Source organism: Phaseolus vulgaris, chromosome 3 (genome assembly GCF_051622355.1).
Source record: "Phaseolus vulgaris cultivar YP4 chromosome 3, ASM5162235v1, whole genome shotgun sequence".
NCBI lineage: Eukaryota > Viridiplantae > Streptophyta > Magnoliopsida > Fabales > Fabaceae > Phaseolus > Phaseolus vulgaris.
Genome location: NC_143500.1, coordinates 17,940,691 through 17,966,262, shown reverse-complemented (window position 1 = coordinate 17,966,262; position 25,572 = coordinate 17,940,691).

Genomic DNA, 25,572 nt, shown 5'->3' with positions numbered 1-25,572 from the left:
GGAACCCAGTAGAGGGGGTACCCCTCGAGTAGATTTGGACTTTGTTGGGTGGCAGATATCATGTAGAATCTGCCCTTCCAGTCTTTGAAGGATTGCTGGTATAGGCCCAGGAGCACCCGTCCAGCAACCCCGTTCAGGCTAACCCAGGACCTGTCCCCAGGATTCTTCGCCTCGAAGAAGTAGAGGAACACATCCACGGAGGCGTTGTGCCCAAAATAATTGCAGAGGATCTGAAATGCCCGGATGAAGGCCCAGGCATTGGGATGGAGTTGGCAGGGCGCGACGTTCAACTCCATCAGCAGCTCCTTTTCGAAAAAGGTGAAGGGGAGGCGCAGCTTCAACCTTTTGAAAATGGCGGAGTAGACGAAGACGAAGGGCACCCCATTGGTGGCCCTATCGTCCGCACAGATGGGCATCCCTCGAGGAGGGATGCGGACGTGGATATTGAAGTCATTTTCCCTGTCTATGGCGCAAGAGGGTTCATCCGGGTTATGGCTCAGGAGAGAGGTGAGATGACCCTGTGGTAGCAGGGTGGATGTTTCAACCAGCAACGCCAGGGGGGCCCAGTCGTAGACCCTGGCGTTGTCATGAAAGGAGGTAGCAACAGGCGGTGGTGGAGCTGGCGCACTCGCGGAAGGCTGTGCACCAGAGGATGAGGCAATTATACGCGCAGTTTGTTTCAAGCGAGCCATCGCGAGATAGCTGCAAATGGAGGAAAAACGAAAAGTCAGAATGAATGGAAGAAGAGGGAATGATGAATGTTTCAGTGAAAACAGAGAGGGCGAAGGAGAGAGGGATGCCCAGGTGAAAAGAGGAAGAAGAAGAAGCAGAAGTCAGAGCGAGAACGTGAAAAAACCCTAGCGCGGGTCGAGAGAGGGAAAATAGAGAAGATGAATGCATGACAACGAGAAAGACAAATGCAATCGGTAAAGATGACCCAAATAAGCCCAGGAAGAAGAAAAACCATACCTTTGAATGATCGCGAGAGGTTTGGAGGTAGAAAACTTGAAGAAAGATGGGTGCGCAGAGAAAGAGCTTGCAGAAGGTCTGAGAGTCGATTGAAGAAGATGAAGGAACAGTGAAAGAGCGCGCCAATTTGAATAAGAGAAGCGCTAGCGACGCACAACGCTGGCCGTCGATGGGGCCACGTGTCGCGAGATTAAGAAAGGAAGTCCAAACGTTAAAGAAGCAGCACGTGAGGTGGCACGTGATGCGGTCCCACTTGCCACGTGGACTAAGGGCACGACCACTTAGTCTCTTCGTCGAGAACGAGTTCATGACTCGAGACTGGGGGGCTTGTGATCCGATCAGTCATCGGTAGTCGATGACGTCACCAGCAGAGAACCACGTGGACCACTCGCAGGGTGACGCGTGGACCAGGTGACAGAGAGACCAGGGAGGCGATCGCCAAGAGCGGTGATCGGGGGTCAGTGACCAGGTGACCACCGACAGATCAGGCGGCAGAGAGGTCAGGGGACAGATCATCTAGAATGGTGATCGGTGGTCAGCAGCCAAATGGCCACCAACAGACCAGTTCTCAGACTAACGCCTGGGGGCAGAACGCGAGAAGCAAATAAGCACTGATCAGTCATCGGGTGCATTGTCATCGGGGTCTCGTGTTACACGCAGTTAAACTGGGACTGAGGTTCCCAGCGAGAGCGTCACGCATAGACATCGCATGAGCACATCTCAGGGAATCATGCACGAGAGTGGCCTGAGGGAACTAGTAAACCAGTCAGTGATTGGTGATTCCCTCAACCCATTACGTGCGTGGCACCGTGAAGGGTAAGCTGTATATGCAGAGAGCAACGTTTGGTGAGTGTGCCTAGACCAGTCATACCTGACGTTCTCCTAAGAGTATGCGATTTACCCAGGTGAGAGAAATATCCTAAGTTACTCCGCAAGGGCGTAACTTAGGCACACAAAGAGAAGCGCTAGAGCCCTTCCAGTAAGTGACACGTGTGTGGTTAGATGTGAGTTGCAGGCCTCCACGTGTCATCATCTGAGAGGGGTGCGGTCCAGACAAAGTGCACTCCGTACCACTAAGGGTACAGACAGGCGCAGCCAAGCGCAGAGACGCGCAGACATGCACAGACTCTCACGCTCTCACTACTGATTCTGCAGGTACACTGTCTCTGAAAAGCATAACAGGGTTCTGACACATGCCAGAAAAGCATAACAGAATTCTGTTATGCCCAGAAACAGAGAGAGAGACATAAAAGAGGGAATCAGGGAGAGATGGGAATACGAGAAAAAAGAGCAAGAGTTTTTCACACACACTGCTAGTTTTCTCATCTTTGGTGGTTCTGTGGACTAACTTGATCGTCGGAGTGCAAACGGCCGCTAGAGGCGCCGTCCGTGTGTTTTGCAGGTCACGTTCGGAGATCCAATAGAAGGTTCTGAGGGTGATTGTGCAGGAGACGCAGTCGCGTAGACGGGACAGAGAGCGCAACACAGCGATTCCTCCACGTTCGAGTTGCCGACAACGATTTGGGGAAGACAATCGTCAACCATTGCACTTAGGCGCACGGTGAAGGACTTCAAAGCTCCTTGAAGAGCGGCTGAGAGGCCTGAGGTTGCTGGTGGAGGCGAAGGTTGGTGTTCACCACCACCCTCGCAAGGTTGAACGACGGGGAGAGCTTCGAGGCGTGGTGGTGAGGCAGGCGGTTCCTCGGCAGCTTGTGAGGAGGCTTGCGTATCAGCAAGTTGATCAGGGGCAGCCTCAGCAATTGACGCGTTTGAAACAGGAACGCCCCCAGCGGACTCAAATGGAGTGGAGGCACTGGGAGGGTCCTCGATGAAGTTTGGAGCGACGCTCTCAATTGATGGGGGCTCGGAAACCGCCACCCTCCTTCTTTTGCAAATTAGCCGATCCTCGGTGCTCTCATCCGCCTCTTCGTCAGATACTACCCTGGGGGCTTTCCTTTTGGCCTTCCTGAGAGGTAGCTTTTTGCGTTGAGGGGCTGGAAGAGCAGCAGCAGTGGTTGGGCCAGCTGGTGGGGATTGGCCCTGGGCGGCGGCGATCTCTGCGACAGAGTTCGGGATCGTTTGGAAGCCCGCTGCGAGTTCGTGGGCTCGGGCGATCGCCCTTAGTTCAGCCAGTCTTCCTTTGCCCAACATTGTGTCTGCACAAGGTAAAGTCAATGAGTATGCCCCAAAGCAAAAACAGAGCATGCAGGCATATACATACGGAGATAACATAAGTAAACAGCACAAAGAAAGAGTGGTAAGAGTCTTAGGACAGCTTATACACGAAGTGAGAATCTTGGTGTTGGGAAGGGGGCTAACCTATGTACATTTCGAGTTGGTCCTCAAGGAATTCGACGGAGATTATCTGAGCAGTGGGGAGGGTGATGTTGGCAGAGGCCACATTCTTCCAAAAGAGACAAAGGTCTTTGTCCAGTGCCCCCATGTTGTCGAGACTCCTTGGTCTCCTGAAGTTGTCTTTGGAGTCTTTGTGCCCCTTGTTTACCCAATACAAGGGGAAGCCATCAAGTAGTGAAGGGTCTTGGTTGTTCTGGCACACCTTGACGAACTTCCCTTTCCAGTCTTTGTAGGATTGCTGGAAGATGGAGAGGACTGACCTCCTAGCAATCCCGTTCAGGCTGACCCAGGGGCGATCTCCAGGATTCTTTGCCTCGAACAAAAAGAGGAAGACATCCACCGAAGCTGGTAGCCCCAGGTGCGCGCAAATAATCTGGAATGCCCTCACGAATGCCCAGCTGTTGGGATGGAGCTGGGCAGGGGCGATGTCGAGTTCGGTCAACAACTCCCTCTCGAAGCGAGTGAAAGGAAACCTAAGTTTCACTTTCTTGAACAGCGTGGCGTAGATGAAGCATAACGACTCACCGTTGCCCCCCTTATCGTCCACGCAAATCGGCTCTCCAGGAGGGCAAGGCAGCACTGTCATTTTGCTGTCATGCTCCTTGTGAAAAGAGAGATCAGATTGATCCCCTTTCCTCAATCGGTGTACCCCCACCTCAGTATTTATCGATGAAGTTTCCTTCAGTAGAATCGGGGAGGCCCAAGGGTAGAGCCTTTTGTAGTCTAGTGAAGGAAGGGAGGCTCCCCGGACCTGCGGATGGGTTGCTTGGTTACGGTTGGCATGGGATGAGGCAGGCCTCTCAGCCTGTGAGGAAGGAGCACCAGAGGCTCATGGGGGGTTGCGTGTTGGTGGAGGGTTTGTCCCAGTGGTAACCCTACGAGTATTGGGAGGAGGGTTTCGCGATGAGGAAGAAGGGTTAGCGGTGGACTTTGTCTGAGCCATCGCAGGAACTGCAAAGGAAAGAAAAAGGAGGAAATGAGGATAGCAAGAGAATGACTCGATCGAAGACGAAGAAGACAGAACGAACGAATGAGAGTTCGCTGGGAAAGACACTATCAAGAACGAAGCTCTGAGTTACGAGAAAAAAGAGAAACAACCCACAACGTATGCTCCAGGCAGTTAATGAATGATGCAAACCGATTAAAATGCAACAAATATCAGTAGAAGGCGTAAAAGAGTTACCTTTTGACGATCGAATGAGTGTTGCAGGAAGTTGAAGATCGAGGGGGACGTAGGGTTTGTAGTTCGCAGAGAGAGTGTTCAGAATGCTCGAAGACGAAGAACGATAATGAAACAGTGAATAGCGCGAAGGGTTTAAGGGTTTCGAATGTTGTGGGAAGCGCAAACGGCAGTGAACAATGGCCGTCGATGGGTCCACGTGTCGACTGATCGAAGGAGTTGGTGAAATGTCGAGTCAGTGAACAGTCTTAGCGCCAACGCGCAAAGCCACGTAAGCTGCCAGTTTTAAACCTCTTTAGTCTCCTCGCTGAACAAGTCACAGCACGAGACTGGGGGGCTTGTGTACCGACCAGGTCATCGGGTCCGATGACGTGTCTTGCGCGTGCCCGGGTGGGGCGTGCTCAGTGGAACACGTAGGCTAGAAAAGATGAATGGCTCAGAAGTGAGCATAGTCGCCGGTTACACTGAATTGGCGTTCTCCGATCTCTAGTGTGCGTGACCGGCGGTCACCAGAGTTACGACGCAGTCGCCGTATGGGAGTGCTAGGAGATCAGGTGGTAAGAGATCGCCGAGGAATGCTAGGAGCTCGGGTGGTTTACACGTCGCCACGAGGAGCACATCGTCGGATCTCCCAGTAAACTCAGTTAAAACTGTTAGAGGCTCAGAAGGGTAATCTCAAGCGTGTAAGTTTAGTAAGATGACTGTTGCGCCAGCATGGGGCGTGAAGGCTAAGTGGGTTGAAGGGAACAGATTGCTCATCAGCGACAGGATTCCCAGAGGGGACATTCGTTGGTGGCAAGGTTTCCTCAGCTAGAGCATGCATGGCGTAGCAGTAGGGAAGGTGGCACTTGCGACGAGTGATATCACAGAGATGATGCACTTTGTTGCATCCGATACTCGCCTTGTCGGGTGATGTTTCACAGCGCATTGTGCGCTAGCTTGCTCCTGAGTGGAGGACTTAGCTGTGTGGCTGGTTACTACACAAGAATGACGTTCAAGTTGCCCTGATCCAGATGACGACACGTGTAGGGTTGGAGGCTACCAGTTACTCCAACCTAGATGATGACACGTGTAGGGTTGGGAGCGATGGAGAAATGACGCTCAAGTTGCCTTGGCTCAGATGACGACACGTGTAGGGCTGGGTGCTACTTGCTATCCCAGTCCAGATGGTGACACGTGCAGGGCTGGATGCGAGCCACGCGTCCAAAAGCATAACGGCCTGGAGAGAGAAGAAACCTAGCTATAAAGGTAACCTTAACAGAATTTGCAGAGGTACGTTTTTCATTACGGCTGATACTGCTAGGGTTGTGTGCCTACAGTACGGTCCTACAGAGCATATTCTCTCTTAGTTTTTGGGTGTTCTTGTCACTGACTTGAGCGTCGGAGCGCCACCGGCCGCAGAGGCGCCACTGTGTGTGTTTCAGGTTCTCAGAGAGGCTATCTGTGGAGTGGACTTGGAGGGCACGTGGTGTCAAGCTGGTGAGGAAGATTGTGACGAGGCAACGCTCTTGCGCTAGGTCAACCGGCAGGATTAGATTCCCAAAGGTTGTGAGGTTTCAAATGACAAAAATAAATCAAATGGACCCACATTTGTAAGGGGACCAAATCTTGTTGCTTGAATTCATTTTGATGTAGGGATACTAGAGAAACATGAAGTCCTGAGTTATTTGATCAAGTTCTTGGAAGAAAAGAAATGTGACTGGAACTGAATTAAGGGTGTATACCAGTCCAAGCTGTTTCAAAAGCCAAAAGAAGCATTCTTGATCACAAACAATGACTCATTGAAGGAACTTCATAAAAGGATAAGACCTTCCTTGTCTTTACTTTTTAGTTACTGATTCATGATTAATTTCTCCTTTTTCAAATGAGCAATTACATATGTTTTGAACCTTTCTCAATTTATGCTTGAAATTCACATTTTGTTAAACTGCTGCAGAAAAACAATCGATTGTTTCCTCGAAACAACCGATTGTTTCTCCTCTAACAACATTGTGAAGAATTGATTTAATTTCTCTGTACATTTTGTCTGTTGCAGATCTCAATAATAAAAGGATCTTGATTCAATAAAGTAGTATTAAAAGCCTGATTTGATTCTGGAGGAAGTTACAAGTTATCATAAAGGAATATATTCCATATCTTGGAAATTCAAGAGCCTTTATGTCTAGTCAAAAGTCACATGTGCTGACCATGTGTTTTTCTGCTCTATGCTGACGTTTTCTGTGCAGAGCTTGGACCAGTTTTCTATCTTGAAGACTGAAACCCACTATCACTAAAGGATCAAAGAAGGTTTCTGCCTTGCTATAAAATCTGTTGCAGCTGTTTTCCTTCACAAAAACAACCCATTGGCTCATCTCTTGCAACATCTCTTTCTCTCCTTGTGTGTGTGCCTTTGTCTCATTCTGCTTTCATAGACTCCACTCCACCTACATCCAAGAGGATCAATACTAGGGCTGTGAGGTCAGGAGGAAGGCTTGAGGGCTGGTTTTCAGGAGATAATGAATTAATTGAGAGGTATCGCTTTGAGACAAGTACAAAAGTGATAAATAATCCAAAAGTTGTCTCCTTTGATTGGTTGAAAAGCCAAAAGCTGGACAATGTGAGAAGGCTTCTCAAGGAACAACTGCTGAAGAGGTTTTTGGAGATGAAGGGGAACATATATCCAGATCTAATTCGGGTGTTCTACACAAACTTGAAGTTTGAAGGAAACAATATTGTTTCACATGTTAAGGGTGTAGACATGGAGATTATCTATGATGTATGGGCTGCTGTAACTGGTTTGAAGTATACTGGTTTTAGAATCAATAAAGGAAAAATTGGTGTAGTGGAAGATTTCAACAAGATTCAATACTACAAAAGCTCTTTGAAGAATCCACAAGCTCAAGTAAGAACTTGTTCAGTTGGAGGGCTGAAATTAGATGAAAGGGTGTTGGCTCTCATTGTCACTTGGATTCTAACTCCAAGGGGGAGCAACCATTCTATTTTAACAGAAGAAGATCTTGTCTATATCTATTGCATCATGAAGAAAGTCAAGATCAATTGGACTCATATCATCAAAGAGCATATGCAAAAGTCCATGAGGTTAAGTGACTACAATTACCCCTATGCTGTTTTAATTTCTAAATTTCTACTCTATTTTGAAGTGAATCTTGAAGATGAAACCTCTGAGTTCGTAAAATCAACACAAGAAATGAACAATGGTTCATTAAGGCAAATGGGTTTCACCAAGATCAATGGAAGATGGGTAAGCAAAGTTGGTGATCATGGTGGTTCCTTAGGTGCTGCAGCTACTGATTTTGATGAAGAAGATCAAGCTGTTCATATGAATATTCACAATGAAGAACAACCTGCAACTGACTTTGATGTTGGAACAAGTGTAGGACATCAAGGGGATGGGATTCCCTCAATGTCTTCATTTGAGAGATACATGGTGGATAGACTTGATGGCTTTGCGGAAAATCAAAGAAATCTCCATGATCTTTGTGCTACAAATTTCCAAAACATTGACAACAGATACCAGAGCATGAACACTCTCTTTCAAACCCTTGATGAACAGATTGAAGTTGTTCAGAATCAAATCTTTGAGCTGCAATATGGCAAGGATGACTGAAGGAAAAACAACCCGTTGAATGCTTGGGACAACCGATTGTTTATGCTCTGTAGAAGCTTTATTGCTCTTTCTTTTCATATTCTGTTTTATCTGGAACAATTTCTGTTTTATCTCTTCCTAAAGTCTATTTGTGAAGACAAATATAGGGATAATTTGGTGTTGTGTTGTCTTAAAACTCTGTAAACTCTATAAACTCTATTTGCTTAAATGGTTTTTATTCTGCTGCTGCTACTGATGTTTTATAGTTTGAATATGGTTTGCCTTTTTGGTTGGTTTTCTCTGCTGTAATGGTTATGCAGAAAACAAGCTAATATGCTATTCTAACCTGCTGCTATAGATGCTTTGTATTACATAAGTTTTGTTTTGCAAGAACCGCTTCAGATTCAAACAAAGTCCAACACAAGCAACCACGGATTTGTCTTCATCAAATAAGGGGAGATTGTTGATTAAGAGTGATCAAAGGCTTTGAAGAATCCAAATCCAAGTGTTTGATGCAAGGCTGGAGTTGCTGTTGTGTTTAGGATAGGATCTGGGTAGTTTAAATGTGTAATCCACTCTTTGTTGAATCTAAAGCTAATGTGTTTTAAAATCTTTTTGAGTTTAAAGTGTTTTTCAAACTAAGTGAAAAACAACCTGTTGTTTTGTCGAAACAACCGATTGTTTTACTCTTAGGTGTTTTTGAAAATGTTGAAAACTATTTTGGTTGGTTGACTTGCTGTCAAACCAAAACAATCGATTGTTTCGTGGTTTCAATCGATTGTTTCTTTGAAAATCCTAACAAAATTTTGTTTTTTTAGTTGAGTGTGCTTTAAATGATTTCCAACTGAATACGCTCCTCTATTAAATGATTTGACCAATCTTTGAATGATATAAATAGTTTGTTTATGTTTTATAACAAACAAGAAAAACATATTTGAGTTTTTTCATTTGTGAAAGATTGCTTTCAAGTTTTGAACATTCACATCAAGCTTTGGGTTTTCTCAAGAAAGAGTGGAATAGGATTACATCTGTATTGATTTCAGATTGTTCTATAAACAAGTGTAATTCGTTCTGAATATTCTGTAAATTGTAGTGTTGTTGCGAAGGAGTGTTGTATGCTCTTGAGGTGGTCAAGATCAACATTCTTGGTGTGTGTTGTGCCAAAGAGAGTGTGTTTCTTGAAGGGTTTAAGGTCACTTCTTTGGTGGTTTGTGTGTAATCTAGGGACTGGGTGTAGCTCTTAGATTAAGAATGAACCAGTATAAACTGTTTGTGTATCTCTTTCTTCCCTTAAACTCATTTAAATTCAATTGTTATTCTTTTACTGGTATAAACAACCGATTGTTTTTCTGGTGCTTTGCTGTTTTGTGCTTAATTTCTTGGCTAACTAAATTTCTGATTTAGTTTCATACAAAGGATTTTGTTCTAGCTAATAAAGTTTTCAGAAACCCCTCTTAAACAATTCACCCCCTCTCGTTTGGGGCCATATATTCTAACACTCTTGACTTATGAGGGTGGTCGTATCAAAAACCACCTTCAGGTTGGAGAAGAAGTGGCACACTTCCTGGTCCCTCTGCGGCATGCTCTCCAGGCATCAAGCACCCTGAAAGGTCGATTTCTGGGTCCAATATAAGGGGAACCTATCTAGAAGAGTTGGGTCCCTCTTGTTGCAGTGCACCTTCAAAAACTTGTCTCTGAAGTGCCTTTATACGACTGTTGGAAAAGCAACAACAATGCTTTCCCAGCCACTCCATTAAAGGAAACCCACAATTGGCGGCCCAAATGCTTGGCCTGAAAGAAATATAAGAAGACCTCCACAGATGGCAAAAGGCTAAAGTGTGTGCAAAGAATGGAGAATCCCCGAACAAATGTCCATCTATTTGGATGTAGCTGGGCTAGGGCGACGTTGATTTTGGTAAGAAGCTCTTTTTCTAAATTGTACAAGGTAAGAGAAGGAGAACTTTCTTAAAGACAGTGGTATAAAAATAGAAAAATGGACCATAAGGATCCGAGGACTCATCGCAACAGACTGGCTTTTCCTCTCTACAAGGGATTATTCTAAAGTTTATATCACTCTCCCTACCAAAACGATATTTAAGCTGGCATTTTTCTTTCTTAAGGGCTATTATTTGGTCGGGGGTAGTGTACATGGAGGTTTCCTTTAAAAGGTTCTCAGGTGCCCAGGGATACTTGGCTTGGTAATCCATCATTCGTAGTATTTATAATAGAAAACAATAAGCAAATGCAGATACACATTCAGGCAATGAAAACAACACACATTTCAGATTAAAGAAAAATGAGGAATCTTGCAGAAATAGCAATCAGCATAATAAAAAAAAGAATGAATACATAACAGTCTCGGCCTAGGCGATATGATCATAATAAAAGCGTCAATTAGAAAATGATGTCAGTACATAGTCATGAGTCGAATGAAAGGAGGTACATCTGTTTAGAGAGCGAGTCGAGGCGAGGAGGTTTTCCAGGTTGAAGAAGGAGGTGCAAAGAGTCTGAGAGAGGCGCGAAAGTTTCGTAAAGGAGAAATAAAACAATGAGAAATGCTGAGGATTTTCGAACATTAAGTAAAAAGATGGTGAGAAGGGCAAACGACATTTCTTTCCAACAGTTGATGAAAAGCCACGTGTACACTCATGATGGAGTATGGTGAGATGTCATCTCAGAGGCGTTTCATGCGTCGTGCCATACCCGCCACTACAAGAAGGACCCGTAAGCCGCCAAGGGCGTGCAAGTAGTCCCTTCACTGAAGCAAACTTAGCTCGAGACTGAGGGGCTTGTGTACTGGACCAGAGCGCTCAGAACTCAACACTCGATTGACCTTGGCACCTGTCACAGACAAGTCAGCTCGGCTTTTGGGCCAGGATAGTGGGCCATGTGATTGGGTCCCAGTTGTATGTATAAGTCCATTTTTGTATAATTAAGGTAATCCTTCGTGCATAAGGCCTAGGCGGTTGGCGAGGGGTAACTATGGACCTAGGGGTGCGCTTAGTGCGCATAAGGTCTAGCTTAAGTAAATACTTTCTTTTAAACCTAAGACCATGTGTGCTAGAGCATGTAAGGGTTAGGTTGCATGCATGATGAGAAGGAGCGTAGCACCATGTTGAGGGCGTCTACGTAAGCAAAATGGACCCTTGATGTTGTTTACATGAGTTGGTGCCTGGTCGTTATTCTGTTATTATTTTATGCATTCCCTGGAGGAAAGATTTCGTTCTGTTGCAGCATTGTGAGAGCGTGCCCCTTTACAAAATATTTTCCTGTTGAGTATGCTTTCAGTTGAGATTAGATTCTCGTGATAGAAAGTTGTTACAAGAGGTAATCTATAAAAGGGGCTTGATGTTAGGATTAATGGCTAGAATAAGACGGGGGTGAATTGTTTATAAAAGATTTTCTCAAATACTTTCCTTATAATGAATCTTTAACAATCAACTCAGAAAAGCAATTCAGAAAGCCAATCAAATAGTCAAACAGAAACTGATATCAAAATTATAATCGGTTAAAAGCACGATTTAACCGGTTGTTTATGACAATGGAAATATCAAACAGTTATGAAGAGAAGGGATAGAGAGATTTACACACAAGGTTTATACTGGTTCACTCAATTCCAAGGCTACATCAAGTCCTAAGTCAAACTACTGAGTATTTAACTATGTAATCAATCACAGATTACAAACACACACCACTAAGAGGTGACTTTGAATCCCACAAAGCCTACTCACCCTCTTTGCACACAGCCAAGACCTCAAGCCAGAATCACAATGACTTTATAGGATTTTACAAACAGTTTCGCAGAGTGTAATATGAACAATTACAAGAAACTAAGCAAGGGTACAAAACACCTGGAATTACAGTACACCAGAAACCCTATTGATAAATTCTTGAATCATAGCAATGCCCAAAGGCAATCTTGCTAAACTTAGAAAAACACCTTTTCACAAACAGTTATACAGAGGAAGATTTGAACAACTGAATAAGTTAAAACATGTTTTCAAAATACTGTTATGAAAACTCACATTTAATTGGTTGATACTGCGATTTAACCGGTGGAATGGTTTTAACAATTATACAATTGATTCAAAAAACAATTTGAAAACTCCTTTGCCAGCTAAGTGACAAACAACCGATTGTCTCGAAACTTTAATCAGTTGTTTTCCCCTTTGCATGTAAAAACACTTTAGTCTTTAAAACAGATTGAAATAAGCTTTGTTTGAGAATCAAGACTGATCTTACAAAGATTATAAACCTCATAACAAAACCTAAAACTAAAACACAACACAGCTTCAGGCTTCATGAGGATTTGAAACATCAAAGCTTCCCATCTTCAACAATCTCCCCCTTATTTGATGGAGACAAATCCTTGGGATGCTTTTAGGAATGTTCTTTGTTTAGAATCTGTTGAATCTTGCATTCATTGAACAAATACAGGGTAATCTAGTTCTAAACAGATATGTACCATACATCAATTTTGAAATAAGCAGAATTGTATAAGAACAATCGGTTATTTCTCATAGATAACCGGTTAAAATTCTATAAACCAGAAAACAACAGTTTTTATGAATTCCAAAATTAAAGCATTAACACAGTCACTAATAACAATGTTCAAAAACAGTAAACATAATTCAGAACATTACAACTCCCAACAATACTTCTCCCCCTATTTGTCTCATCAAATAGACAAATGGTAGGATTAAAAACAACATAAGGAAAAAAAAATTAAAATTTGTTAAGCTAAAAAGAAGGACTATCCTCCCTTTGAAATTGCAGTTCCAGAATCTGTCTCTGAACTTCTTCAATTTGTTCATCCAGAGTAGAGAACCGTGTATCCATGTTGGTAAACCTTGACTAGCACATTTCATAGAGATTCCTTTGATTGTCAGCAAAGGTGTCCATTCTATTGATCATTTGCATTTAAAAAGATGACATGTTTGGCATCCTTTCTTCCATATTGATGTTATGATGTACACCTTCTTGAGTTTCAGCTGCAGGTTCATCTTGCATTGCTGCCTGTTCAGGTTCCTCACCTTCATTAGTTCCACTTGGGTCAGCTTGATCACCATCCTTACTTACCCATCTTCCACCAATCTTAGTAAATCCCATCTTACTTAGGGATCCACTGTTGATCTCACAGGAGGGTTTGATTACTTATGCTAGCTCTCCTTCTATATCCACTTCAAAATAGTGAAGAAACTTAGAAATCAAAAGGGCATAGGGATAATGAAAGTCACATAACCTTATAGCTTTTTGCATGTGCTCTTTGATTATGTGAATCCAGTTGATCTTCACTTTATTCATGATGTAGTAGATCAAGAGAAGATCTTCTTCAGATAGAGTTGAATGGTTACTCCCCCTAGGTGTGAGAATCCATGAAACTATGAAAGCCAAGAGCCTTTCATCAAGTTTCAACCCACCAACAGAAAAATTCCTCACTTTGGAGTGGGGATTCTTGAGACAACCTTTGTAAAACTCGATTTTGTTTAAATCTTCCACTGTTCCAAGGTTTTCCCTATTAATTCTTAGTCCAGAAGACTTCAGCCAGGTCACAGCACGCCATACCTCACTTGTGATGATCATATCTACACCTTTGACATGTGAAACAAGTGAGTCACCATCAAAATGAAGGTTAGTGTAAAATACCTTTACAAGATCAGGATAGATATTCCCTGTAAGTTCTAGGAATCTCTTCAACTTTTTTTCTTTGAGAATACTCCTCACAGAATCCAACTTCTGTTGTTTCATCCATGTGAAGGAAACAACTTTTGGTGTATTCACATTCTTTCTACTTGTCTCAAGTAGATACTTGTTGATGAGATTGGTATCACCTGCAAACCATCCTTCAAGCTTTCCAGAGCTTTTGACACCCCTTGATTTCATTCTTTTTGCAAATGGAGGAGTTCCAGCCATTGCTTAATTCAGAAATAGTTTATGCAAAGAAAGCTTTTAGAGAGAAATAAAATAACAGTTTTGTACCGCCCAGGTAGTCGGAAGTGATGACGTGGCAGCCGGCGATAATATAGGCGTGTTGAACGGGACGCCTGGCTAACAGAAGGGAAGGAGGTCGGGGAGCTCGTGTAGTCGCCAATCGTTAAGTTGGCGTGCTCCGATCTCTAGCAGATCTAAATCGGCGGTCACCAGGTTTGCGTCGTAGTCGCCGGACGCAAACCCAGGCGACCAAGTGATCAGAGATCGCCGAGATAAGGACGTCGCCGAAAGATCAGGAAAGCTTGTTCAAAGCTTTCAAAGGGCACGAGTGCGAAGGATGAAGTTATCAGATGATCATTCCCTAGCTAGCCAGAGGTTGAGGCTAGGGAACAACTTACCAGGACATGCACGGTGAAGCAAGTGAAGCAGATTATGATGGCGGCCAGCGAGACCACAGGGAAGGTGTGCATGGTGACACCCCGTACTCGCCACACATAAGAGATCGCGCTCCAAGGCAGCTATACACCGAGTTACTCCTTGCATGGGTAACTTAGTCGAACAGCCTGAAGAGTGAGAAGTGACGCTCAAGCAGAGGACGCTCCAGATGGTGACGCGTGTACAGCTAGATGCGAGCCACGTGTTCAGATGTGCAACCGTCAGGAGAGAGAAAGTGCACAGGTATATAAGAGATTCTAACGAACTTCTGAGGTACGCGCGTTTAGAACACTTCTTTACGCTTGGAGAATACTTGAGTGACAGAGAGAGTTTTCGCACGGTTCCTTGAGTTCTTAGTTTTCTCTCTTAGAGTTTTGGTGGTTCCGTCACTGACTTGAGCGTCGGAGCGCGATCGGCCGCAGCGGCGCCACTCTGTCTTTTGCAGGTTCTTGAGGTGAATCGAGGTGTGAAGGACGGAAGCTAGCGTGGTGCAAAGCCGATCCAGAGGAAGAATACCTTTGACGAGGCGAGGCTCTTGCGTTCTGGTCAACCGATAGGATCATCAGGCGCCCACCGTGGGGCCATGTAAAACCTGTCCCCATCCACAGCGCGAGTTCTTGAGGTTTCTGTAGCTTATGTGTGGTTGTGTGCTGGTGCAACCATTTTCCACCGTTCGTTCGAGTTTTGTTCGGTGATTTCGAGTTTTCTACCGTTCGTTTGGGTTTTAATCGGTAGTTTGAAGTTTTCCATCGTTCGTTCGAGCTTTCGATCGGATTCTTGGAGTTTCTTGCTGTTCGCGCGGTTTTCAATCGGTTGTTCAATGCTTTTTCCGTTCGATTGCGTTTCTGGTTAGTGAATCCGGAGCTTGCTGAAGAAGCGGTAGTTTCGTGGTGAAGTTGCAAGTTTCTGTGAAGGTTTCGACGTCCGAATCTATCGGCGTGCTGTCGCAGCTGCGTTTTCGGAAGCTCGTGGGAGTTTGAAAGTTTCTGACCGATTGATTGTAGGATCGATCGTTTGCTGGAGAAGGTTTTGTTCGTTGAATTTCGTTTCGCTGAGTTTTCATGAGAAAGATGAGAAGCAACTGTTCAAGTGCCGTTTGCTCAGGCGATCATAGACATGCCTATCCCTGCGAGCGTGGTACCTGTGAAGGCTTCTTTCACCAGCGTGGAGGACCCTGAGGCACACCTCACCACGTTCCACACGCAGATGATGCTGTTAGGAGGCTCGGATGTTGTATACTGCAAGATGTTTGTGAGCACACTCCAGGGAACAACGCTGGAATGGTTTGTGAGCTTGCCTACAGGTCACATAACCAATTTCCAGAAGTTTTCGAAGCTTTTCGTCGAGCAGTACATTGTGAACAAGGCGCCACCTAGGGTGTCTTATGACCTGTTCGACATAAGGCAGTACTAGGGAGAGTCCCTCAGGGACTACTTGAATCGCTTTGGAGCGCAGATGGTCCGCTCGCCAGCCAAAGACGAGGAGATGCTAGTATACGCCTTCAAAAAGGGCGTGCTGTCGGGACCTTTCTGTGAGGCGCTGATTAGGGCTCACCCCGCCACGTTTGCTGAGGTTAGGCGACTTGCGGTGGCCCACATCGCCGATGAGAGTGAGGTTGCCGAGAAGAGAGGGAGCGTGGCCCCTGCTAGGCCACGTGCCCAGACTAGAATCCAGCCGCAGAGGGTGCTGGAGACGATGGCGGCCAAGAAGGATCAAAGGACTCGCCATCCTTATGATCCGAGGAGGAACAAGGGAAGGGGCCCAGGACGCCCCAGGGAGTACAATCGCCCGCCAAAGCACAAGTTTGTCATGGGGTTGGCGGATCTGATCGCCATTCCCAACATAGCAGCCAGGCTTAAGGCACCTGAGAAAGTGGGCGACAAGGTGTTAGGACCAAAACCAGATGCCTGGTACGAGTTCCACCAGAGTTTTGGTCACACCGTTGAATCGTGTTTAGCACTGGGGTACCAGCTCGACGACCTGGTCAAGAGCGGTTTCTTGAATGATTACCTGCTGGACAGGAGGACGGGGGGCGCGTCGAGCTCCCAGGCGGCGGGTGGGGAGGCTCAGCAGCATGAGATGCCCACTCATGGAGAGATCCACACCATCGCTGGAGGTTTCTCGGGTAGTGGATGCACTGCATCGCAGAGGAAGAAATATGCAAGGTCTGTGATGACGGTGGACATGTTCGAGGACCACTCGCCATATGTGGACATCACGTTCATAAAAGAAGATCTCAGGGACGTTGTGCCTCATGACAACGATCCCATAGTTATCTCGCTCGTCACAGCGGGAAGGAAGGTCCACTGGGTACTGGTGGACCAAGGAAGCTCGGCGGATGTAATGTTCTGGCCGACTTTCACACAGCTGCAACTGCCCCTTGACCAGCTGAGACCCTATGGAGGGTGCTTGTATGGGTTTGCTGGCGATCAGGTGGAGGTCAGGGGGTACATCGAGCTAAGAACGACGTTCACGAATGAGGTGTCCTCGAGGACGGAGAAAATCAAGTACCTCGTTGTGAACGCCCTCTCATCATATAACATTCTGTTGGGGAGACCAACCCTCAACAGAATAGGAGCTGTGCCCTCAACCAGGCACATGAAGGTTAAGTTACCATCGATGGAGGGGGTGGTGATCACCATCAAATCTGACCAGAAGGAAGCGAAGAAATGCTATGAGAATAGCCTCAAGAATAAGAGGTCAGTAAGTTACATCACTACGACGCCGCCTCCCGGTGTGAAGCCCAGGCCAACAGAATGGCGAGTTGTTGATGCGGCGATGGAAGTGGCCGCCGGAGGCGATGTCACCATGACAGAAGCTGTGGTTGAGGGAGAGAGCGCCGGACGGGAAGAAGAGGCGAGGAACCGCCCCGAGGAAGCGAGGGAATTGGGAATCGCCAGGGCGGTGATCGCCAGGGAAGCCAGACCCAAACCCGTCGAGGAGTGGCTGGAAAGGGAGATCGGGGGAAAGGTCTTCAAGTTGGGAAGATCTTTGGAGGCTGAGCTCCAAGACCAGATCGCCAAGGTGATCGAACAGCATCTGGATTCTTTTGCATGGTGTGCTTCGGACATGCCGGGAATTGACCCCGATTTCTTGTGTCACCATTTGGCAATGGACACACAAGTTAGACCAGTGCGGCAGAGAAGAAGGAAATTTAACGAGGAGAGGAGGCAGGCGATCAGGGATGAAATACAGAAGCTCCTCGCTGCAGGTCATATCAGGGAAGTCCAGTACCCTGAGTGGTTGGCCAATGTCGTACTGGTGAAGAAAAGCAATGGGAAGTGGCGCATGTGCGTCGACTTCACTAACCTGAACAAGGCTTGCCCAAAGGATTCGTACCCTTTGCCAAGCATAGATGCCCTGGTCGACAGTGCAGCAGGGTGCAAGTTGCTGAGCTTTCTGGACGCCTTCTCGGGGTATAATCAGATAAAGATGCATCCTATGGACGAAGAGAAAACTGCCGTCATGACTGAGAGGTCGTGCTACTGTTACAAGGTGATGCCCTTTGGGCTGAAGAATGCAGGGGCCACGTACCAAAGATTGATGGATAAGGTACTTGCACCAATGCTGGGAAGGAATGTGCAAGCGTACGTGGATGATATGGTCGTGACCTCGCCAGAAAAGAGCAAGCACGTTGCGGATCTGGAGGAGTTGTTCACCACAATCGCCAAGTTCAGATTGAAGTTGAACCCCGAGAAGTGCATTTTTGGCGTGGAGGCAGGGAAGTTCTTGGGATTCCTCTTAACTGAAAGTGGAATAGAGGCAAATCCTGATAAGTGTGCTGCCATAATGGTGATGAGGAGCCCGGCTACCGTGAAGGAGGTGGAGCAACTTACAGGACGGATGGCCGCCCTGTCTCGTTTCGTATCGGCTAGCGGAGAGAAAGGCCATCCGTACTTCCAGTGTTTAAGGCGAAACAATAAGTTTGTCTGGTCGAAGGAGTGTGAAGAAGCCTTCGTGAAGCTTAAAGAGTACTTGGCGAGCCCGCCGGTTTTGTGTAAACCCTTGGTAGGAACCCCTCTCAGGTTGTATTTTGCTGTGACTGAGAGGACGGTGAGTGCGGTGCTCGCCCAAGATCAAGACCAGGCTCAGAAGCCTATTTATTTCGCCAGCAAGGTGTTGCAAGGCCCGGAGGTGAGGTATCAGGCCTTGGAGAAAGCTGCACAGGCTGTAGTATTTTCGGCGAGGAGGTTGCGCCACTATTTTCACAGTTTCACAGTGCTGGTGATGACTGACTTGCCCATCCAGAAAGTCCTGAAGAAGCCTGATGTAGCTGGGAGAATGGTGAAATGGGCGGTGGAGCTGTCGGAGTTCGACATCAAGTATGAGCCCCGAGGTCCGATCAAGGGGCAGATTTTCGCCGATTTTGTGGTCGAGCTCTCGTCAGAAGCAGCACGAGTTGAAGGGGATGATTTTCGTTGGGTGCTCTCGGTGGATGGATCGTCGAACCAGCAGGGTAGCGGTGCTGGAGTCATTCTAGAAGGGCCCAACGGCGTGGTGATAGAACAGTCCCTGAGGTTTGCCTTCAAAGCCAGCAACAATCAAGCAGAGTATGAGGCGTTGATCGCCGGAATCTTGCTGGCCAAGGAGATGGGAGCTAGGGTGCTGATGGCTAAGAGTGACTCGTTATTAGTCACGGGACAAGTAGCAGGCGAGTTCCAGGCCAAGGATCCACAAATGGCGGCTTACCTGGAGTATGTGCAGGAGTTGAAGAGTTTCTTTGTCTCGTTTGAAGTGGTGCATGTGCCCAGAGAGCAGAATGCCCGAGCAGACTTGCTAGCTAAGCTCGCCAGTTCGGGCAAGGGGGGTAGGCAGAGGACAATGATCCAAGAAACTCTGAAGACGCCTAGAGCATTTGTGGCAGACCACCTGGTTCTTCAGATAAGCAAGTCGACGGAGAAAGCGACGAGGAGTCACAGGTCCTTGACTAAAGAGACCTTGAGATCGCCGAGAATAAGAGCATGTCAGGGGGAGAGGGTGAACATGACGCAAGTCTGTGCCACGCATGAGCCAGACACGTGGATAACCCAGTATCAGCGCTGCCTGGCATATGGCCTTCTCCCGCTGGATCCGGCGGAGGCTAGAAAGATAAAGAAGAATTCCAGCAAGTTCACAATGATTGATGGCGAGTTGTACAGATTTGGGTTCACACACCCACTCCTGGAATGTGTGCACGGAGAAAAATGTACAAGAATCGTGGCCGAGCTCCATGAAGAGATATGTGGAAGTCACGTCGGGGGTCGAGCTCTGGCTGCAAGAACTCTCCGTGCAGGTTACTACTGGCCAACAATGAGGGAGGACTGCAAGAAGTATGCACAGTGTTGCAAGCAATGTCAGCAGCACGCCGATTGGCACAAAGCGCCTCCAGAAGAGTTAAAGTCGATTTACAGCCCTTGGCCGTTTCATACGTGGGGAATTGACATTCTAGGACCTTTCCCATTGGCGATCAAGCAGATGAAGTACTTGGTGGTGGCGATTGAATACTTCACCAAGTGGATCGAAGCAGAACCAGTAGACCAGATCACCGCACACAAGATCGAGAGCTTTGTATGGAAGAACATCGTGTGCCGGTTTGGTGTGCCTAAGCGCCTGGTGTTAGACAACGAGACTCAGTTTGCAAGTCACCTACTGAAGAAGCTGTGCGAAGAGGTGGGAATTCATCAGGTGTTTGCATCCGTCGAGCACCCTCAGACAAATGGCCAAGTAGAGTCTGCCAATCGGGTGTTGCTAAGAGGCTTGAAGAGAAGGCTAGAGAAAGCCAAGGGATCGTGGGCTGAGGAGGTACCCCGCATAGTTTGGGCGTACCACACCACCGAGCAGTCAGGAACCCACGAGACCCCGTTTAGCTTGGTCTATGGATGCGATGCAATGATTCCAGTGGAAATCCAGGGGAGCTCGCCGAGATTCCAGAACTTTGTAGCGGAAGACTCGAATGAAGAAAGAAGGTTGAATCTGGATTTGTTGGATGAGGTCAGGGAGGAGGCGAGAGTAAAAACCGAGGCAGTGAAAAGGAGGATTGAACGAAGATATAACTAGAAGGTGATGCCAAGGCAGTTTAAAGAGGGCGACCTGGTGATGAGGAAGGTCCACCAGTACGAGATGAAAAACAAGTTATCGCCTAAGTGGACAGGACCGTTCAGAATAACCGAGGCGCTTGGGAATGGCGCCTACCGCCTAGAGACATTGGAAGGAGGGGCGATTCCTCGCACTTGGAACGCCACACACCTCAAGTTATATTACAGTTAAAGTTTTGTAAGTAAAAAAGAACATGAAATGATTTGCAAGCTTTCTGTTAAAACAGTTTGAAGGGGGCACTCTTTTTTCCCTGATGAGGGTTTTTAATGAGGCCACCCAATAAAGAAGAGTTTTCGAAGTTTAAAGTTTCTAAGATTGCATGCTTGTTGTTTTGAGAGTTTTAGAAAAAGACCTTATCACTCGTATGTGATTCAAGGCAAGTTTAAAGTTATGCTGCATGCTTTCTAAAGAAAAGTTTTAAAGTCCCCATCGCTTTTCGGCGATTGGCGGCATCAGTTAAAGTTTTAAAGTCCTCATCGTCTTTCGGCGATCGGAGGCACCAGCAATGACTAAAGACCCCAACGCTCTCGTGCGTTTGGAGGCGAGAAAAGGAAAGACCTCCTTGCCCTCGAGCGAGTGCAGGCGAGAAAAAGAAAAAGTCCTCAGTGCATCCAGGGGGGAGGAGATGTACACCCTGGGCAAGTTGAGGCACCAGATAAAGTCCTTCTCGCCGTCGAGCGAGTTCTGGCAAGATCAAGACCTCCTTGCCGTCGAGCGAGCGCAGGCGAGAAAGAGAAAAGGTCCTCAGTGCATCCAGGGGGGAGGAGATGTACACCCTGGGCAAGTTGAGGCACCAGATAAAGTCCTTCTCGCCGTCGAGCGAGTTCAGGCCAGATAAAGTCCTTCTCGTCGTCGAGCGAGTTCAGGCCAGATAAAGTCCTTCTCGTCGTCGAGCGAGTTCAGGCCAGATAAAGTCCTTCTCGTCGTCGAGCGAGTTCAGGCAAGATAAAGTCCTTCTCGCCGTCGAGCGAGTTCAGGCGAGAAAAAGTCCTTCTCACCTCAGAGTGAGTTCAGGCAAGACGTACTGAAAAGTCAGGGGTGTTCGTGACCTTAAACAGCGGGAAAGGAAGGAAAACGCCTTTCCCCCTTTTAAGTGAAACATCAATATTGACTTAGTAAGACCAAAGAAGACTTCCACGCCTGCGGGCGGAGTGAAGGCAGATAAAATCCTTCTCGTCTTGAACGAGTTCAGGTATGGCGTGAAGGGTGAAAGAAGTTAAAGGACAGCTAAGGTAGGTTCAAAGAGAACACCTCGCTATCCGGCTTATTGTTCTGAAACTCAGGGAGGTAGAGAAGGATCCGAAAGGCGCCTCTACCCCAGATGAGGGAACAATAGCCAAGTTATGAAGGCAGAGAAAGCTTACATCGCCAGAACCCTATGGCGATCAGAAGAATTCCAGGCGATGACAGGAGTAAGGGCTAACCTTGCCGGGCAGATCAGGTAAACTGTATTGTGATACCGATTTAAGTTAAAACCTGTTGCCTAGTAAGTAGCTTATTGCCTTAAGTTTGCAAGTTACGTTAAATGTCATCGCTTGAAGGTTAATAAGTTGCTCAAGTTTTTACTTTGAGTTAACAGTTGATGAATTGACATAAGATTGATAGTTTGCTCAAGTTTAAAGCAGTGAGTAAACGGTTGAGCCCGAGGAATCGCTAAGTTAATTTGTTTAAAGCGAGTTCTACCAGATAAGTTGACCAACCATACAGTGAGGGAGAAAGCAGATGAAGGTTAAAAAATGCGAAGTAAACAGAAAGACGAGGTGTGAAGGACGGAAGCTAGCGTGGTGCAAAGCCGATCCAGAGGAAGAATACCTTTGACGAGGCGAGGCTCTTGCGTTCTGGTCAACCGGCAGGATCAAGTTTTATATTAACAATTATTTATGTGTGAAAACTGCATCTAAATGCATTGGGTTTTATAGCAGAGAAAACCTGGTCAAAACTGGCTGTATTCAACATAGAAAACGAATCAAATTTGAACCATAAAGCTGACATAGTCAGTCAAATCAGAAAGGTACAGATTCACATGTGATATTTGACCAAACATTAAAGACATTTTTTATTTTCAAGATATGGAGAGATCTGATCTATTAAAAGCAAATGTAACAGAGTTGAACTGTATTCAAACATCCAATTAATACACTTTTGACCATACATGTCACTGGTTTTAATAGAACCACAAACCAAAATTTAAAATTCAAAAACAGATTTGTCTAGAGCTTACCAGATACAAAATAATTGGTTCTTTCGAGGAAACAATCGGTTAAATTTCTGTTTTGAAGGAAAAAAATTTCAAAAACACACGTTGCATATAATCATTATGTTGTAACATGTTTGCAAGCTATTAAATATATGAAGAATAGATGGAGCATGTAGGAATTACATGTTGAAATATAGAGTAACATATTGAATTGAATTTTAAGCACCAATAGTTCTAAAAAAAAGAATGAGAATTGTATTCTCAAATTACAAATTTTCTAATTACAGAAAGTTCAAGAAACCAACAATAGACTTTGATATGTTGGCATGTACAAAATATTCAGTCCTTGCTGAACCTTTCAAGAGAAATCAAAAATCTGCAAAACAGAACTTTGTCAAATCTCAAGATTTGACCCCTTGAAAAATTTGGGACCTTCAGTGTTAGATTTAACTTTTGAATTAGCAATACATCTAGGAATCCACTTATAGATGCCTTTAGGTACAAGAGATTTATGAAACCTGTAATACCTGATAGAATGGCCTTTCTTCATGCAATAGAAGCATGTAACAACTAGTTGAAACGACATTTTAACCGATTGTTTTTCTGGAAAATTTGAAAAAGGTTTTGTAATCTTATTTTCTTTGCTTTGAGGGTAAAACCCCACTGCTTTTCCAAATATACATTTCTGTTAAGCTAAAACATCTTCAAAATATGACTTTCCAGTCGTAAGCTTGTCTAAGGTTTTCAAAAGATAACAAATCTTCTTTTCAAGAAGTTCACAATTTTCACAAGCTTTTATCACACAAATGCAAGAACAATCTTTGTAGATTAAATCTAGATTTTCTAAATCTTCTTTTGTTTTGCATAGATCTTCCTCTAGATCCTTAACTTTATTTTCTAACCAGTTATTTAACCCTTTCAATCGGTTGAGAGAAAGTGTCAATTGATTGGCTTCATCATGAGTTTCATAAAAAGCATTAAGCAATTGATCATAGGTGGTACCTTTACTTGTTGAAGTAGAATCCATGCTACTTGTTATTGATGCTAGAAGGCAAAGATTAGCTTCCTCATCATCTGAAGAACTTGAGGATGAGACATCATTGTTATCCCATGCTATATATGTTTTCTTAGCTTTTCCCCTTTTCTCCCTTTTGAAGTCTCCATTTTCTTTAACTTCATTGTTTGGACATTCATACTTGATATGACCCTGCTCACCACAACCATAGCAAGTATACTTATTAGTATTGAATTCACTAGGTTTCTTTGAATCATACCTTTTAGAAGCTTGTGTCTTTCTCAAGAATTTGCTGAATTTTCTTGACAACAAACTTATGTTCTCTTCTTAACTTTCACTCGAATCTGGTTGTTGTTTGCTAGCTTTGAGTGCTATGCTCTTGTTATGCTGTCTTCACTTTCTTGGACAAAAAACCTTTGAATCTCAATTTCATACTCTCTTAGTTTGCCGAAAAGAGATGCCACAGTCATTGAGGTGAGATCCTTTGATTCAGAAATGGCAGTAACCTTTGGTTGTCATGTTTTATCAAGACACTTTAGTACCTTGATGTTAAGCTCTTCTTCATCAAACTTCTTACCAAGACTCATAAGATGATTCACAATGTGAGAAAACCTCTTCTGCACATCACATATGGATTCTCCCTTTTGCATTCTGAAGAGTTCATACTCTTGAATCAAAGCATGCTTCCTAGTTCTCTTCACATCAGTTGTGCCTTCATGTGTGACCTCCAAGATGTCCCACATTTCTTTAGCCAAGCTGCATTGTGAAACCCTGAAAAACTCATCACAGCTTAGAGCAGATGTTATAATATTTTTGGCTATCCAATCAAATTTAACTTTCTTACTTTCTGCCTTAGTCCACTCGGATGAAGGTTTATCAACTAAAACATCATCTTTCTTAACTTGAGGTACAAAAGGACCATTTTCAATTGAATCCCAAATGCCTTTATCAGTTGAGTGTATAAAAATTTTCATTCTCACTTTCCAAAATTGGTAATTAACTCCACAAAACAGTGGTGGCCTGTTTATTGAGGCACCTTCCCCAAAAGGACATTTTATCAGCCATCAAAAGATTTTTAGAAAACAAAGACTTGAGTAACTTTCAAGAACCTAGCTCTTGATGCCAATTGTTAGGATTGATAGCTAGAACAAGAGGGGGGTGAATTGTTTATAAAAGATTTTCTCAAATACTTTCCTTAGAATGAATCTTTAACAATCACCTCAGAAAAGCAATTCAAAAAGCCAATCAAATAGTCAAACAGAAACTGATATCAGAATTATAATCGGTTAAAAGCACGATTTAACTGGTTGTTTATGACAGCGAAAATATCAATCAGTTATGAAGATAAGGGATAGAGAGATTTACACACAAGGTTTATACTAGTTCACTCAATTCCAGAGCTACATCCAGTCCTCAGTCAAACCACTGAGTATTTCACTATGTAACCAATCACAGATTACAAACACACACCACAAAGAGGTGACTTTGAATCCCACAAAGCCTACTCACCTGCTTTGCACACAGCCAACACCTCAGGCCAGAATCACACTGACTTTACAGGATTTTACAAATAGTTTCACAGAGTGTAATATGAACAATTACAAGAAACTAAGCAAGGGTAGAAAACACCTGTAATTACAGTACACCAGAAACTCTATTGATCAATTCTTGAATCACAGCAATGCCCAAAGGCAATCTTGCTATACTTGGAAAAACACCTTTTCACAAACAGTTGGTAATCTCTCTTTTTTATCTCAAATCAGATTGTATAACTTCTCTCTTTTATCAATTTTTAAACGTTTGAAAGAAGACTAGTTTTATATCTTTTG